Source organism: Mya arenaria, chromosome 7 (assembly GCF_026914265.1).
Source record: "Mya arenaria isolate MELC-2E11 chromosome 7, ASM2691426v1".
NCBI lineage: Eukaryota > Metazoa > Mollusca > Bivalvia > Myida > Myidae > Mya > Mya arenaria.
Window position 1 is genome coordinate 31033756 of NC_069128.1, and position 10093 is coordinate 31043848.

The 10093-nt window shown below is 33.0% G+C and overlaps 1 non-coding gene across 1 annotated transcript; it reads left to right on the top strand.

Moving 5' to 3' along the window:
* The first annotated feature begins 4495 nt into the window (after positions 1-4495).
* Positions 4496-4583, top strand: Trnam-cau (transfer RNA methionine (anticodon CAU)). The gene is given in 2 exon segments: positions 4496-4532; positions 4548-4583. It is a non-coding gene; the product is annotated as a tRNA-Met (tRNA).
* The last annotated feature ends 5510 nt before the right edge of the window (positions 4584-10093 follow it).

A 10093-nucleotide genomic window follows, 5' to 3' on the forward strand; every position in this document is an offset into this window, starting at 1 on the left:
CCATTGAACAATCTCCGATGTTCGCATTTTATTATCAAATACAACACATTCAACTGGTCTGTTGTTATCTGTGTGTCTTCGTGTCTTGGTAATGCATTCAGTAACCTTATTTTGGTGCGATTTTACCAAAGGGTAAGTGATCAATTTCAATTTGTGTGTCAATTAGGAATGTTTATTTAGAGTTAAGTTTTGTAAAAGGCAAGTACTTTCAAGCGTTCGGTTAATGTATAAATGAATGTTGATGTTAAATGGATAATTTCATTGTTTGTAGAATCTTGTAAAATAATAATTACATAATAAAGTGTCACAAACCATAAGCATTTTTAAAACTAAGATACTGGCGGCTGGAATGTTGATATATGCTTAAATATGCTAAGATCACGATTTTGAAAATCTTTAATAATGTAATCAAGCAAAATGATGAAGCGTGATTCGTTGACTGACACTATCAGGTTATGTTACCTATGTATTCAATGAATCTTAAAGTAACCATCAGATTATGTACTAGTCGCTGTGGGCGAGTGTACATGGTATCTTTAGACTTTTTTGTCCTTCATTTTTTGGTCTGCAATTTCGGTATAAAATAGTAAAATAATTATACCATAAATATTTCCAGATGAGTACTCGGAATAAACTTATTTTTGGCGCCAAACAATAGCGAGACCCTTTAACCTAATACCTCTGAACAGGGTCCTTGTTAAATATTTGACAATTGAATTTCTCTCTGACGTTGTTTTTTTATTATGGATGACAGCCTATTCAACAGGAATTTAGTAATTCCTAGTAATGTATTTAGTTATCTAATTTCTGTGACAATTTCCCGAAGGGTAAATGATCATTTCCAATTTATGTTTCAATTATTAACGCTAACTAAGAATTAATGTTTAGAACAGGCAAGCACTTTAACGCGCTCATTAATTGTTGGAATGAATATTGATGTATACTGTCTCTGAGAATGTTTTATCTGGAGGCACAATATTTGTTGGTGTTTTTGAGTTTTTAAAATTTCAATACATTGTTATGTTAGACTCGTTTGAATTGCATGATCAAAGCAACTAATAATATGTGTATGGATAACAAAAATTAACCTTTTTGTTGGCGCTGTTTAACTTGTTATTTTGTAGTCACGTATCTAATTACTAAAGAAACCATAATTAAAGGCTAATATTCGGTTATCTGTACACAAATTGAATGCCTTTTCATAAAAGTTCAATCAGTTAAACATGTTAATAGATAAAATAAATAAATAAATAATTTATTTTTTATTTTTATTTGATTGGGTCCATTTTAAACATACAAATAGTGATTTAAGGTTATATCAGGAATAGGCCATACTCAACTGGTCTGTCGTTATTAGCGTGTGTTCGTGTCTTAGAAATGCATTCAGTAATCTTATTTTGGTGCGATTTTCCCAAAGGGTAAGTGATCAATTTCAATTTGTGTCTCAATTAGGAACGTTTATTGAGAATTAAGTTTTGTAAAAGGCAAGTACTTTCAAGCGTTCGGTAAATTGTATGAATGAATGTTGATGTTAAATGGATAATTGCATTTTTTGTAGAATGTTGTAAAAGAATAATTACGAAATAAAGTGTCACAAACCATAAGCATTGTTAAAACTAATATACTGGCTGTTGGAATGCTGATATATGCTAAAATATGGTTATATAACGATTTTGAAAAGCTTTAGTAACGCAATCAAGCAAAATGATGAAGCGGTTGATTGACATTATCAGCTAATGTTACCTATGTATTCAATCAATCTTAAAATATCCATCAGCTTATGTACTAGTCGCTGTTGGCGAGTGGATATGGTATCTATTTTTTTTTACTGTACCGGCATTGGTTCGCTTTCCATTACAACAAGGACTTTCGTGTGTCCTTATTTGTTTTGGTCTGCAATTTCGGTATAAAAGAGTAAAATACTTTTAAAAGAAATATATTTAGATGCGTACTCGGAATAAACTCATTTTGTCGCCAAACAAGAGCGAGTCCTTTTAACCTAATACCTCTGAGAGTGGTCATTGTTAAATTTTTGGCTATTGAATTTCTCTCTGACGTTGCCTTTTTTTTATTATGGATGGAAACCCACTCAACAGGTCTTTAGTACTTTCCTAGTAATGCATTTAGTTATCTTATTTCTGTGACATTTTCCCGAAGGGTTAGTGATCATTTTCAATTTGAGTTTCAATTATTAACGCTAATTAAGAATTAATGTTTAGAAAAGGCAAGCATTTTAACGCGCTCGTTAATTGTTAGAATGAATATTGATGTATACTGCCTCTGAGAATGTTTTATCTGGAAGCACAATAATTGTTGATGTTTTTTTGTTTTTTTTATTTCAATACAATGTTATGTTGGACTCGTTTGAATTTAATGATCAAAGCCAAAACAAATATGTGTACGGATAAAGAAATAGAACCGATATGTTGGCGCTGTTTAACTTGTTATTTTGTAGTCACGTATCTATTTACTAAGGATACTTACATAAAGGCTAATATTTGGTTACCTGTACACAAATTGAATGCTTTTTCATAAAAGTTCAACCAGTTAAACATATTAATAAATAAAATAAATAAATAAAAAACAATATTTTTTTTTATTTCATTGTGTCCATTTTAAGCATACAAATAGTGATTTAAGGTTCTATCAGGAACAGGCCACACACAGACCTTTATGATCAACATCAGGCCACACTCAGACCTTTGTGGATACAAAAGCTTTATCAACAACAGACCTTTGACGATATCAGCAACAGGCAACACTCAGACCTTTGTGGATACAAAAGCCATATCAGCAACAGGCAACACTCACACCCTCTTGTATACAAAAAGTATATCAGCAACAGCACACACACAGTCTTTCACGATATCAGCAACAGGCCACACTCAGACCTTTGTGGATACAAAAGCTATATCAGCAATAGGCCACACTCACACCTTCTTGGATACTAAAGCTATATCAGCAACAGGCAACACTCACACCTTGGATTCTAAAGCTATATCAGCAACAGGCCACACTCAGTCTTTGACGATATCATCAACAGGCCACCCTCAGACCTTTGTGGATACAAAAGCTATATCACCAACAGGCCACACTCAGTCTTTGACGATATCAGCCACAGGCCATACTCAGTCTTTGACGATATCAGCCACAGGCCACTCAGTCTTTGACGATATCAGCAACAGGCCACACTCAGTCTTTGACGATATCAGCCACAGGCCACACTCAGTCTTTGACGATATCAGTCACAGACCACATTCAGTCTTTGACGATATCAGCAACAGGCCACACTCAGTCTTTGACGATATCAGCCACAGGCCACACTCAGTCTTTGACGATATCAGCCACTGGCCACACTCAGTCTTTGACGATATCAGCCACAGACCACACTCAGTCTTTGACGATATCAGCCACAGGCCACACTCAGTCTTTGACGATATCAGCCACAGGCCACATTCAGTCTATGACGATATCAGCCACAGGCCACACTCAGTCTTTGACGATATCAGCAACAGGCCACACTCAGTCTTTGACGATATCAGAAACAGGCCACAATCACAAGTAAAACACGGCTTGGAAAACATAAAAAATATTTTACATTTTATGTCCGTGTATATTTTACGGCGTGCATGTAATAATACCAAACCAACCTGGTCTGTGATATCCTGTGCAGATTTATGATTTAAGGCTTAGACCTTTTATGCTTTCCAGACGTCATTTATCAACACTAAATATAGTAATGTTGGCAACAATTACGCTGTATTACCTTAGACATGACATTACAGCTGTTTCTTGGCTTGTTTAAAAAGGTTTGATTTATTTTTATCTTGCGTTTTAGCAAAATGAGTATGTTATAAAAATCCAAATAACTTATTTTGACGTAGCAAGAGTTAATCGTTATCATCAACACGTTTACAGTGAACGTCATGTTTGGTTTTGTATTCGAAACATTCGTAACAAAACTGTAAACAAAACATATCGGCAACACTGATACATTCTGAATGTATGTTTCTAAGAAATACACTGTGCCAATCATGAACATAAAAGTTTAACCATATTTAAAAGAGATTTGTTTTATAATATGTTTCATGGTTTTATACTGAGTTGCCGTTTAGAACAATATGCATATACGTGCGATTTGGCTGGCCTCTTCTACTTTAGTATTGTAATGATGGGAACATATTACTTATTTTCTAAAATAAATTTAAAAAGGATGAACACGAAAAACTAACTCAACATCAAAATACCATTCAATCGGTTGCAAAGAACATTATAATACAATTTAAACAATATTGTAAAATATATCTTAAGTGAAATTTTTCAAAACACAAAACTTAATGTTTCCAATAATAAACATTTTTGCTAAAACGCCGCTTTTTTGTAATAGAACTGCATAAATGTTGAACCTATTATCCAAACGGTGCACTGTGACATCACATTATTTAAACGTTCACGATAAGATGTTTAGAGGCACATGATACTTCAAAACATATGTGCCTTGGTAGCGCAGTAGGTAGCGCGTCAGTCTCATAATCAAACACAGGGCAATCTGAAGGTCGTGAGTTCGATCCTCACCCGGGGCATAAATGTTTTGTTTCTAAGTATTTAAGTAGTAATTATTTTCTAGTAATAGAAAGGAAATTTTAGGAAAATGCACATAATGCAATCAGTTAATGACCCTGTTGAGATGCTGTATGTTCAAGTCTTAAACTTTACACAACCTTCAGAGTACGCTGAGCAATAAGGCATTAACATAAAAAATAGGTGTTATGTTTTGATGTTTGAACGCAATGTTCGCCCTTCATTTATCTGTTATGTGAGGTTTGTGCTACTATATATATATATTGAATATAAATTTCATTATAGTTTTGTATACCCATGGTATGCTGAATTGGAGAACTAACGGAATCATAACGTCAGTTTCACGTCTCAAAAATACAAAAAAGACCTGATAACAACATTAGACAAAGAGAACTAAGCCCACTGTTAACCTCCATATTCTGGTGATTGGCACCAGCTGTGCGTTGGATCATTTTAATATATAATAAAGTTTGTGATATCCCGTTCTTGGTATGACTTAAGATTAGCTGCGCCTTAAAAAGTAATACACGACGTGGGAAGACGGAGATGTTTATACTTTATATTTCGATTCAGAGTTGATGTTGATGATGTTCATGTTGATATCTAGGTTAATTACGTTTTGTTTTTTCTGCAGACTTTAGCAACAGCCAGGAGCGATAGTTTATGTTTTGTTAACCTGTCATTAACCTAACCTTTAATGTTGGTGAAAAACAAGATTAAGATATAGATTAAGATTAAGGGTTACAAAACACTGTCGGTAGGCTTAGGGGCGAGTTAATAACAAAGACATAACTTACCTTAAAACTTATCTGATTTGTGCTCTTATGCCCTATTTCCTATGCGATCATTAAGTGGGTACCACCTAAAAAAATGTTTCCTTACTCTAAAAATTAACATTCAAATATTAACAACATTCGGTGCAATGTTTAAAATAATTTTTCTCTCGTGATGTGGTTCATTATGTCCCGGTCTGCAGATCCAGGTTTGATTCAGGTTTTCGTCTGATTCTTATTCTGCAATTGTATGTTATATATTCTGATTTACTTTTGTATTATTATATTTATAAACAAAGTTAATGTTTTAGTTATCGACTTCAGATGTTTTCGAACTTTTACACTTGAATCCATAAAAAGCCAAATTTATTGGTCTTTATGAAAAACTACATTTTGTTTTGAAGAAGGATGTCAATGGAAGAATACAATTTAACAATTTCATTTGAAGAAGGAAGACAATGGAATAATACAATTCAACATTTTCATTTGGAGAAGGAAGACAATGGAAGAATACAATTCAACAGTTTCGGCATATACAATTGACATCAATCGTATATTAATTTTTTGGAACCATTGTAAAACAGGATGTGAACTTTTAATTAAAATTGATATGTTACAAATAAAAACCTAGTAGCAAAATATAGAAATAACCAGCGTTAGGTGTAAAAAATGCAAATTAGACAATTTCTTATAAGTCTTATTATTATTTAAAGCTCTCTACATACATAACAGTTTCCTACAAATAGATATGAATTATATGAGTGCAACTGGGAAAAGCCCAGACATAATCAATACATGACTTTTTAATGATACTTACTGACTTGCAATTATAAATTTGGTATGTTTTAACGGTGAAAATGGTTTCATTACTACAGTAAGGCATTTACATACTTACAGGAACAATCGAGGCCATGTTTATAGAGAAACAGAGGTTAATTGTTCAACACAATGCAAAGTCTAAGTGCATATAAAGAAATATAACAAAGTGTGTACACCAAAAATATCAGAAAATGTGACAATAATAAATGCATCTGAATACATTTGATGAAAAGTAGAGCCAATTTTAAATAATCGTTTTCAAACAGTAAACAAATATTCACTTAAATATTTGTTTACGCAGATTCTTCATGTGTAATCAGTTGTTGCATGTTTACGTGTCTAATTTTACACACGTAACATCCCGTTTGAGACATAAATTCTAACTCTATTTTCTTGTCTGTCTGCAATTTTATCTTTGTAGACAGGAGTTTATTTTAAACCAACTGCTATTTCGTGCAAAATGGTAAAACAAATTGAAAAGTCATCGCTCATATTAAATCATGAAAGGAAACTTACAAAGCAACTGCTTAAAATTCAGAGCATTAAGTTTGAAGCGTGCAATAATATCTCAGCTCGTTAGTTTGATGTTTCACATTTCAATTGTTGTATAGAGAACATATTCCGAACTAATGAACAATTAAATGATAGGAAATTGCGTGCCTTTCGCTCACTTTGCAATGATTTGTGACGGAAGCAAATTGTCCTTCGTTAACTCCCTTTTTATACAGCTAATAATCCCAGACGCTTGTTCAAACACGCATTAAAAGGAATAAGAAAGAAACAATATTTAATTTGTGGCGCATTTGCGAGGAAAATTAAAACTGTATTTCGCCTATTGCTTAGATATATAACACCAATTTAATGAATGCTTCTGTGTTTCTTTCTATTTTCCCTACTGTTTTAAACCGTGATTCAATCATGATTACAGTACTTTTTATATGAGTGAAGATTGTTTAACTAAGCTAAGACGAGCTGCGACGTATTGGTCTAACGCATGAGTGAATCGTAGCTTGGAGGATATAGCATTGTTGCACCGGGTGAATTCATTCTTGCATAAGGGCCAGTGTGTTTATGAAGTCACTTAATGGTTCATAAATATTCGTATCATTTACTTAATGGCTTCCTTTGATTTTGTCTTTAAAGCTCGAAATGTTTTTTGCACACTATTGCAATTATTAGGGATATTGCACCACACAACTTGCATGTTTAATTATACATGTAACCTCACGTACTGTTGTATTTCAATTGAGGGTTTTCTTGACAAAATATCTTTTGAAGCATACTGAAATGCGTTTATGCAATAAATTTTAATTTGTACAATGGACACATAGCTCAATTACATCGCGAACAAAATGTAGGTCAAATGAACACGTATCTGTTCAATAAGTGTTTTGCAAGCTCGCTGTTGATCTTTGTCATATGAATTGTACAACCGGTTGAAAAAAGCTTTCTCTGACATGCTTAAAGTTGGTCACTCAGTCACCTATATTTTAGTTTTATGTTTGTAAAAACTGGATATCTTGTCTGTCTCGATATTTGTTTTCTTACCCTTTAAACATGATTATTGTAGCTCTTTTCTGCTTGATTATTTTGGCATTTGAGCAAAGAAAAGAATACTTTCACTTTTATTTGCGACAGTTTATCTTACGGTTCACAACTTTCTGAAGTAATGTGTAATGTGAAGCAGAGTCTGTTAAGCTGTCATTTGTTTCATCGCTGAAATAAATTATACAACTTTCAGAATATCCCGTCACTTAATCGTCTCAAAATAAACAGAAAAAAAACTTGTTAACACTTACATTAAAGGAAATAAACTATATTGGGATTTGCAAGACACCTTTCCTGGTAATGGTTTGATTCTTATTGCATTACATTGTCTAAAAGCTTCCCAGAGGCTGTGATAGTTTGGTTGCCGTCTATGTAAATATATTTTGATATGTACACAGGAAGTTTATCGCCGTTTGTGAAAATTGAATTGTTGTCAACTTTGGGTTTTGTCCTTCTGAAATGACGTCACAATTAAAATATTGCCACAGGTGCTGAACGTATTGTAAACATGAGGAGGTCTTAGCGATAAAAAATATTTGAAATAGGCTTATATATAAAACGCTAATTTAATGTGGGAATTTAATCATATTTCGATGAATCTTTTAAGCTAGTAACTGCACATACTCATAGTCGTACACCGAACATAGGCTTCTGCCGGGAATATCAACAAGTTAGTCAACAGGATTTTATACGTTCATCAGACGAAAGGATAACAGGATAACTAGTTGAATTAACACCCTACTCAACTCCTGTTTCACTGACCTTTCCAAGGTGGTTACCCCAATTTCCAATTATAAAGTTCCATTGATGCATTGAGTTTGTTTGCTCACAGTTTAAAACCTTTTTTTTCTAATTAAGACTCTGTGTGATGCTCATAGTTTCAAACAATGCCTGCATCGAATTTTTGATAGGTGTTTGCATTAGGTACTCTGAGTTGTATTCCTCAGTCTGCAGAAAGAGTTGGGATCTCTTATCCTTGACGTATTGGGACTATTAGTTTAATATATTTGTTTTATTATTACGTTTCCTGAAGTAAATGCATGCTTTCATGAGATTTGCCTTTTACGTTTTGTCTTTATTATTTTGTTGTTGGGGAGCGTGTGTGCACTTAAACTGGTTTAAATACCCAGTAAATTTATATTAACCGACTTTTTTTAAACATTTTTCCATTGAATTTGTCTCCGTTGTAGACCTTTTTCTTCTTGTCTTGGTAATGCATTCAGTAATCTTACTTTGTTGCGATATTACCAAAGGGTACGTGATCAATTTCAATTTGAGTCTCAATTAGGAATGTTTGTAGAGAATTAAGTTTTGTGAAAGGCAAGTACTTTCAAGCGTCCGTAAAATGTATGAATGAATGCCGATGTTAAATGGATAATTTCATTGTTTGTAGAATGTTGCAAAAGAATGATTACAAAAGGAAGTGTCACAAACCATTTGCATTGTTAATACTAACATACTGGTTGCTGGTATGTTTATCTATTCTAAGATATGCTAAATTCACGATTTTGAAAAGCTTTAGAAACGCAATCAAGCAAAATGATGTAGCGTGATTCGTTGATTTACATTATCAGGTGATGTTACCTATGTATTTACTGGATTTTAAAATATCCATTGGCTTATGTACTAGTCACTGTGGGCGAGTGGATATGGTATCAGTTTTCAATTTGTCTTGAGTGTACCGGCCTTAGTTCGCTTTTCACTACAACGTGGATTTTTGTTTGCTCTTATTATTCATCTTCAATTTCGAAATAAAAGAGTAAAATAATTATACTATGTGTTTTCAGATGCATACTCGGAATAAACTCATTTTTGGCTCCAAAAAAGAGAGGGTCCCTTTAACCTAATACCTCTGAACAGGATCTTTGTTAAATTTTTGACTATTGAATTTCTCTCTAACGTTGGATTTTTTATTATGGATGGCAACCTATTCAACAGGAATTTAGTACTTTCCTAGTAATGCATTTAGTAATCTTATTTCTGTGACATTTTCCCGAAGGGTAAGTGATCATTTTCAATTATGTTTCAATTATTTAAGTTTATCAAGAATTAATGTTTTGAAAAGGCAAGCACTTTAACGCGCTCGTTAATTGTGTGAATGAATATTGATGTATAATACCTCTGAAAATGCTTTATCAGGAGGCACAATATATGTTGATGGATATTTTTTTAATGTTAAACTCTTTGAGTTTAATAATCAAAGCAAAAACACCTATGATGTGTGTACGGATAAAGAAATATTAACGATATGTTTGCACTTTTTTAACTGTTAAATTTGTAGTCATGTATCTAGTTATTAAACAAAACCATTAGTAAAGGCTATTTTTTTGTTATATGTACAAAAATTGAATGCCTTGTTTTGTTTTGATCAT